At 30.7% G+C, this 9,288-nt stretch overlaps 1 long non-coding RNA gene across 1 annotated transcript; it reads left to right on the forward strand.

Annotated features, from left to right (window-relative positions):
* Positions 1-209: 209 nt before the first annotated feature.
* LOC132759728 (uncharacterized) lies at positions 210-5,800 on the forward strand. The gene is made up of 3 exons (XR_009629762.1): positions 210-631; positions 2,740-2,824; positions 5,126-5,800. It is a non-coding gene; the product is annotated as an uncharacterized LOC132759728 (long non-coding RNA).
* The last annotated feature ends 3,488 nt before the right edge of the window (positions 5,801-9,288 follow it).

Raw genomic sequence — 9,288 nt, forward strand, 5'->3', positions numbered from 1 at the left:
TATCATCATCATAATCATTATCATCATTATATTATTATTATCACTACTTTTATCATCATCATCATCACCATCATCATAAAGTATTATTATTTATTATTATTATTATTATTATTATTATTATTATTATTATTATTATTATAATTATTATTATTATTATTATTATTTTTATTATTAATATTATTATTATTATTATAATTATTATCAAAAAAATAAATAACCGATTGAGCATTAGAATCAAAGCTTTACCTATGAAAAAGTATCAATGGTTATGTTATACATGTCTGGGACATAAGTATATCCCAGTACATGTATGCAAAGTTATCGTTTATGGATACATGATATTTCCAATTTAATACATGTAATATTGCATTATTTTGGATCGAATAAAGGTCTTAGTATGCTGCTTTCTTCCGCATTATCCCCGACCTTAATATAAATCAGTGGCATTATTAATGCTACAAACGGTATCTAGGCATATCACGCGTTTTCAAAACAGCCAATGAGTTTAAAGCGTTGGTTTTGTATCACGTGAATCCTATCAACCAATCAGAAATAGCGCGGGCGAAATAAAAAAAGAAAAACCGGGATTGGAAATGGATAGTAAATAAAATTCAGAATATTGCAAAACAAGGTAGGTTAAAAGTTACTTTTTATCGTTGCAATTTCACTATGCGATCAATAGAATAGTTGCATTTTGTGAACAACAGCTTATTTCAGGGTTAAACTGATTTGTTTTTAGAAAACTTTAACACTGTTTAATCTGTTTCGCTATCCAATATGGCCGCCGGATTAGATAATTAAAGCAGGGATATATCCCTTAATTTAGACTGGGAGGTTACGAGTTTGATTTTGATTTCTAAACTGTATCTTGTTTAATTGATAATTTGTATGAAAAATGCAAAAACAAAAACAAAAAAATGAAAAGGGCATTTGTTAAATGCGTTAATCATAACTTCCCTTCAGGGTAAAAAAGACACCGAGTTAAAAATAACGACATTTAAACACCGAAGATGTCAAGGTATTACAGCCCCTGGACATGGTAGTACAAAGGGATTAATCAGTGTGTGTGACACGACCTATGTATGCTTGATTGGTCAACTTATTGGACTTTATAATCTTGAGCGATCTCAATTATCACTTAACAGCAGGGGTGCGAATCAAATTATTTATTATGTGCAAGAAAGATCATATCGAAAAGAGACACTCAAATTCTATTTATTTTAATAGTAATTTATGAAATTGATAGCCGAAAAATAGGTTATGTTTTATCTATTCAATATAATAACAAAAATTATCAGATTTAACAGATTAACATATTTTAAAAGAAAATTGGTTAGTACTTCTAAAAAATAGGTTTATAAATTTTAAGATAAAATTGTTTCTCAGTCTTCATAATTTAACGAGCAGAATACTTGTTTTATGTTCGCAGTTTTTAGTTTTGTACAAATTCCCATTATTTGATGCAAACATAAGTCAATTTAAAGACTCCGCTCTTTTCAATTTTATTTACTTTTTTTAAGTTTCTGTACACATGTTGTTATATTTCTTATTTATATTAACCTATTCTTAAATGAATACAAATCTTAAACAAAAATAGGAAACAAACATTTCTTTTTTTTATTTAAATCATTATACATTTAGACGAATAAATAAAATGAAAATAATTGTCAGAATATTTTATTTACATTAATACAAAGAATGTGTATGATTGCATGTAATATGGCCGACAGGTGTTAAGTTAAACGGTTAACTGTTAATTCACTTACCCTTGGTGTCAAAATATATGAGCCACGTCACGCCAAAACCAACATAATGGGTTTGCGACCAGCATGGATCCAGACCAGCCTGCGCATCTGCGCAGTCTGATTAGGATCCACCCTGTTCGCTAACGGTTTCTCTACTTGTTATAGAGTTTGTAAGCGAACAGCATGGACCCTGATCAGACTACGCGGATGCGCAGGCTGGTCTGGATCCATGCTGGTCGCAAACCCATTATGTTGGGTTTGTCGTGACGCGGCTCATATGTTTATTTTTACATTGATACGAAGCATAGATCAGGAGCCTGTTGTCGGTGTAAGAATTTTAAAACTCGTGAATATAAAATATCGCAACGAACCAGAAGTTTTAAAACGGTTTTGTTTGTATTGTTTTAGCATTAATAGTAATTAGCAAGATCGAGTTTATACTCGCAATTCAGGACAGACAACTTGGTTTTCATTCGATATTTTTGGTTATTTATCTACGTTATTCAGGATTACCCAGATTTTAAATTGTATATACATGAACTGAGTTTTCGACATTTACAACGGATTTTTATTGGACAAATGAAAATTTAAATATTTTTTTTCTTATTATAATTAAAACTCTTTGTTTAGTTTTTAAGATAAACATTACGCATAAGGTGATATCGCATGGGTCAGTCACAAACACGCGCCTGTTTGAGGAAACAGTTATTTAATATTTCATTATACATAAATTTAAACGCTTGAAAAACTGTATTGAGCCTTTGTACATCACACATTTTTCGACATTCCATATTTTGACTTATATTTCACATAAAGCAATATGGTAACACACCCACGCACGTACGCACGAACACACAAAAATACATAACTACACATGCACATAAAAGTGAACACGTTCCTACAGTATTAACACTTTCGCACATGTGATCACTTATGAAATATTTTCAATGTGCTCTTTATCATTTTATGCTGAAGTTATATTATGATTTTTCAGGACAGTTAAATCTTCTAGAAATGCAGCTGTGCCCTCTTTACAGCAATTGTAGATGAAGCAAAGTATAGTAGCAGGTTATATAGATGTAAGTTCACGTATATACATTGTTGTGTTTTGTGAATAAAATAAGACATTGACACGGACGTACTGTCTGTAAAGAAGAGTTACCCAGGCTCATATATTCCACTCTATACTGACATCATGTGTTTTTTATTCTTTCTCAAGGCAAAGTCAAATTTCCTTAATTACACGCATTTATTTTGACAAGAATAAATGTGGTTAGTTATAAATACATTGGTTCTCTTTTATATCTTGTTAGAATCATTTCTTAGGCGGAATGATGTCACACTTCATAAAATGATGTCAATTAAGGCATATATGATATAAGCATTTTGCCGCGCATTTAAAAATGCTAAACCATACTTGCTTTTAATATGCAAAAATCAAATATATAAAATATAAGAATTAACTCGAACACACACAATGGTTTGATATAGAAGCACTGTGCATGCGACTTTATTTTATTAAATTAGTTTTCTTTTCTTAAACATATTACTGTATCAAAAAATATGTATTTCTTTACAGTTTAATCACTTTTATATATGTTAATGATAGTATTTTTTTAGTTACTACGTGCGTAAAGCGATAAGTACGCCGCTTTGATAATGTGAGAGTGACGTTACATTTTCTTTTGTACATGTACACTAAAGTTAACAACATTTGTCTTAATGGGTAAAACAGGATTTTCAAAGCGAATATAATGTCAGATAAGAAACAGAATTTGAAATGTCTTGATGGAAAAGTTAGAATGTCATACACATTAAATTTTATCACAAGTTCGAGCCTCACAAGTTGTCTTACTTTTTTGCGTTTTTCTTTCCATATATTTTTTTTTAAATTTTACATTAGAAAAATGAATTGGGATAGAAAGGCAGTTTTGTTATGATATTTAATAATTTAGATATACATGCACGGATGATAGTGATTTTTATCCTGTATAGTGTGTCGTATGTAGTAGTCATAGTACTTTTGCAGTGCAATAGTATTTCGTGCAAACTGAACTATAGTTGAAATAGTCTGTGTACAGTATCATGCATTCCGTATAAGTTTGCACCAACTTGCTAAATAGGGCTAAATATAGCTACATTTAAAACAAAATGAGAAGTTAATAGAAATATCACAGCATTTTTAATCTCTACAATAAATGATACAAAACTTTCATTACCTGATTGATAGTTATAAAGCAATATTTTTGGGAAAAAAGGTGCAATCCGAGCCTAGCTGTCTTGCATTGATATTTACCACAACCTTACCTACTGCATTGCGCTGAGAGTTGGTTAATTTGTTGATAATTAAATTTATATAGCTAGCCTGTTTGAAGATGATAAACACAATATGATAGCTGTTTTACACCTGGATAGTGGACTTGACCACCTCGTCACTTAATTATCTTACTAAACGCACAGTACTTGTGCGCACGTGAAACATATTGCGTTGATACGTAAATGTTTCACGTGCGCACGTAAAAGTTGCATTCGCATGTATTAACTAAAATATTTCCTATGTTATTTTATGCAATTGTCACATATGATACGTATACTATATTTTATTATCTGAATTTGATTTCATACTATCAGATTAATGCTATAGGCAAGGGAGGATATTTTGATTTATATTTCGTGAGAATTATCACTTTATTTTTAGAGATGGCACACTGTAAGAGATTCTATTGTCAACTTACCTAGTTAATCAGTCTTAACAATAAAAAAATATTAATCTACACTATTGTTTATTAAAGGTATTCATTCGTTGCTGAGATAGTTTTTGAAACAATTGAAATTGAAACAAACAATAATCCAAATTTGTTAAGATTAACGTTTTTTTTTTATATATATAAATGAGAAGTATAGCTGGGTATTCCGCCTTTTACTTAACTGGATATCATTGTGCAAACACGGATCTACATCTGAGTAACAAATATCTGTACTTTTTAAGCCTTTTTTCAAACGAATTGACTCCTACTAACGATACAATGTTATTTTGTATTAATATATTTTTAATCAATAAAACACTCTTTACATAGAACAAAGATACCAATATCATTTATATTGCAGGTGTGAAATAAATATATTTGTAAAGGTTTTTTAACAAAAACATATAACTTATCACCCGTCCTAGATTAATCATTTCATTTAAATCCTGTGTAAATGGTTGCTTATAAATGACATCTTTATCCTAATAATATAAAATAATTTTGAAATTTGCGTTAGAAAAAAATGTATAATATATGTATACGCTTAAAAAATGCTTCTGTATAGTCTTTTTGAAGGTTGTGATAACTATTTCACGACACTATTTAAACAGGATATTGAACTCTCTTTTTCAGATACACACATGCCGAAGAGGATTGTAATATCTGGAGATAACATTTCCTACGTCACGAAATAAACACCGTCACACTGGTCTACGTAACATTCCTATAGATGATTGATATATTTAAGTGATTTTAAGAACTGTGTTTGAATGACGAATTTTTGTGAATACGGATTTTTAGTTTTAATGATTATTATTAAAACTTTCTGTAATAATCAATTTGTGCTTTGGACTCATTTTCCTAAAATAATATGTGAATGTTAACACGAACAAATGATATTAATATCTTTAAAATATTTTATGGGTGTAATACAAGTGGCTCATAAAAATCATTGTTAAGATAAATAGAATCGAACTTCAAGTTGGTATAGTTTGTTCTACATTTAAACAACATGCAATTCATAAAGGTTACGGCTTGAAAATATCGAAACATGTACATGTATAACTCGATCTCTAAAGAAAATATCGCAGTGCGGATTTTCTCCACTGTGATACGTATTTCATGATTCTGTATCGCATCATACCGGTATATCGCCGTTCCGTTGCAACGCTACATTAATTTGTCCCTCAGGAATAAGGCTTGCAACAATATATGACTGTTGTAGCGAAGACATGTTTATTTTGTTTAATATATGTATACATATTGAATATATGTTTATGAAGTAATAAATATTTAAGAGTGACTCGATTTGGTTTTTACTTTATTATTTGAAATACTCCAATTGTGAAGATAACGTTCTTAAGCATATGACTTTACAGTTCCCATTCAAAATGTGTAATAAAACATGTTCTATTGTACAAGTCTGCATTTTGGCCATGTATACGTGTCACTTATATGTAAATGCATGCTTTTGATATTATCTGTATCTTCTTTTATCAAGAAAATACAGTTCTGTATTCCCTGTTAACAAGTAACAAATGCAAGTCCGTATATCTCCTGTATATATTGAAAATACGATTCCGTATATCCCCTGTATATGTAGAAAATACCCTTCCGTATATCTTCTGTATATGTAGAAAATACGATTCCGTATATCATCTGTATATGTGGGAAATACGAGTCCGTATATCCTCTGTATATGTAGAATATACGGTTCCGTATATCCTCTGTATACGTAGAAAATACGAGTCCGTATATCCTCTGTATATGTAGAAAATACGGTCCCGTATATCCTTGGTATATTTATAGTATACTAGGGATAGCAACCTTAATATAGTCCGTATACGGGATTTTATTCTCCGTATACTTCAAAAGTACGAACAAATATACGTACATGTATATGGGGCAAATACGGAATTCCGTATATGCCTGATGCATATACGGACTTCCCGTATACCCGGTGTTCCTATACGGACTCGTATACTTGGTCCGTATATTCGACGAATACAACCCGTACACGCCCGTATATGTCAAAAATACGGGACCGTATATTCCCGTATATCAGTATATTTTTCGCAGTGATACTTGACGTTATTTAGCTTACTTTTATCCAGTTTCAAAATATTGCATACACGTATTTCCACGAAACATAATGCCATTACCGACACACGCTATTTACTGTCCGCATTTCGAATATAAATCAGCCCAATCGATTGATGTCTTCATGATTAAAGGTTTTTGGCGGTAATAATTGTAAAGAAGTTATGGAAAGTGAGGAAAGCCATTTTTAAGGTAGGAAACGATTTAAGCAAACACAATATCTCCGTCATTACCGAACGATTCAATTCTGAAAAAGTACAATATATATATGTGTATTGAAATGCTTAAAATAGATACATTTACTTTGTATGTCTGTATGTTTATCATTTAAGAACAATCTGTGAAGTATATTGTATACAAACATGGCTGCCAACCGAAATATATTAATATTACATATCCTCAACGGTCATTTCTGAAACGATATATTTTGTTATGGAAGTGACAATATCGTTTTAGTAATGACAAAATCCTAAAATGTCATAAGCGCTCATAAATATCTTCATATTAGCGATTATTATTAAATATCATTACGATGAAGTAATGGCTTTATAGGTTTTTTTTTAAAATTAGTGATTATCTTTGGACATGGATAAATGTCAGTTTAGTGCGTACAATGTAAGGTTGTTTGACAGGGCCATGTACTATCTTCTCCCGAACCCCCTGAGCTGTTGCAATTGGAATTACAACTGCTATAATCTAGTCAATACCAGCTTTGTGAACATGGCCACACACGGAAACATAGTCTGCAGGTAAATTACTTTATTTCTTCTCACTATTTTTGTAATGTCAATTTCTCATAGGCCACCGGCAGTTTATTTACTGTTTATGCAAGAGTACCACGTGACTAAAAAAATTGTACTGCTACAAAGATACCATCAGGTCACGTAGGTTATTTTCTAAAAAAATGGGCCCCCATTTTTTTCGATTTAGCCCCTTATTTTTTTAAAAGTTTATCCGAAAAAGCATCATAAAAGTGACTTTTAAAAACCCAGAAAAAATTTAAATTGTTTGCAAATTTTAAAACGTCTTTTTTGCTCCCTTTAAAATCGTTTTGGGTTTAATTTTGTCAAACCCTAAAAAATCCTTTTTCCCTCGAATTATTTATGAAATAAAAAATTCAAATTGGACCTCCCGAAAAATTTAAAACATGCAACAAAGGAAATTTTTTTAACGATTTTAATCAAATGAAACATGAAAAGGTTTGGGAGACAAAATGTAGGGTAAACATCCCTAAAATTTCATATTATAAAAACAATGTAAAGAATATTTCACAGCATTTTCTTTGATATGATGATTTTACTGAAAACCAACAAACCTTTGTGTTAATTACATACTGTCAAAATTGCCAAATTTGTTTAAAATATATTTTAATAACCAACAAAGAGCTGTTTATATTATTAGGTTATAACAGGCTTATTGTAATACTTTACACAGCTAGAAGAATGCCTATCTGTTTGTTATGATTTCTAATAATTGTGTAAGTACTTATAACCATTTCTTGCAAAATATAGGGGAAATGCCATCCCTCCATATGCTTAAACCTGTTGAGCATTTGCATTTTATTTAAACTCATAGACTATTTTGACGGCTTGACATAATGACTAGACCACACGAATGATTACAAATGAACGTTTTCTGAACATCAAGTTTATATTAGATGATTTGAGTTGAATAAAACACACATTATGATCCAAAAAATTAAGCACAGTTTTTGTAATTAAGTGACACTACAATGATGTACATATAATAAACATTTTTGGTACGTACTTATAATAATAGAATTTGTCAATAACAATATTCGGATTTTATTAAAAAATGTATGTAACTTTGAAGCCATATAGTTTAGGGCACAGTGTTTGAGGTTGGTGAATCTTTAAGTGGAAGATACTGCAGGGTTCAGTATGACCATTGGCCTTATCCAGGCATCATCTTATATATACAGTGAAAGTTGAAAAAACCGGACGGCTTTCGGACCGAGGGTTTTGTCCGGTTTTCTCAGCGGTCCGGTATTCTCAATGTCCCCTTCAGCTGGTCAGGATCATATAAACCGAGCAATGACTTACAAAGGATGCTGAACGTATATTTGCATTTTCATGATTATGAGTAAGTATATTGCTAAATAAAAAAAATGATAAAAATTCTATACAATATGTTTTAATTGTTTTTGTCCCATTATTGCATATAAATACAATGAAATTTTGGATTTAACGATAAAGTCCGATTACACCCGCATATGTTTACATTTGGGTAATTGATAATGATTTAACGAACATACATGTAGTTTACTTTGTTTGTTTATAATAATTTCCCAATTGTAAATATTGCCTATACAATATTTGTCAGATAAAGATTTTTAAAGTAGGTCTCGGCAACTTTTCCCTGTTTTTAATTAATTCAAATGTGTCACTTATAGACAGCTCCCGCAAACTGATTTAAACTTATCAATTCCTCGTGCATTTTGGCATTTATATAAAACGGTAACATATATACCTTAAAATAAATCAAACTGTGAAATGAGACATAATAACAAATCAGACAATCATTGTTCCGTTATCGCTCAGTTAGCGTATTATACACAACCAATTGATAAGTACACAAGGTAATTCACACCTTCGTCGTCCGGTATTGTCAGGGTAATTGTCTATACAATTGACTGTGTAGTCCCCTATCAACCGTCCGATATTCGGTTTTTAAAG

Source organism: Ruditapes philippinarum, unplaced genomic scaffold (assembly GCF_026571515.1).
Source record: "Ruditapes philippinarum isolate M1 unplaced genomic scaffold, ASM2657151v2 ctg5760_1_1_1_1, whole genome shotgun sequence".
Classification (NCBI taxonomy): domain Eukaryota; kingdom Metazoa; phylum Mollusca; class Bivalvia; order Venerida; family Veneridae; genus Ruditapes; species Ruditapes philippinarum.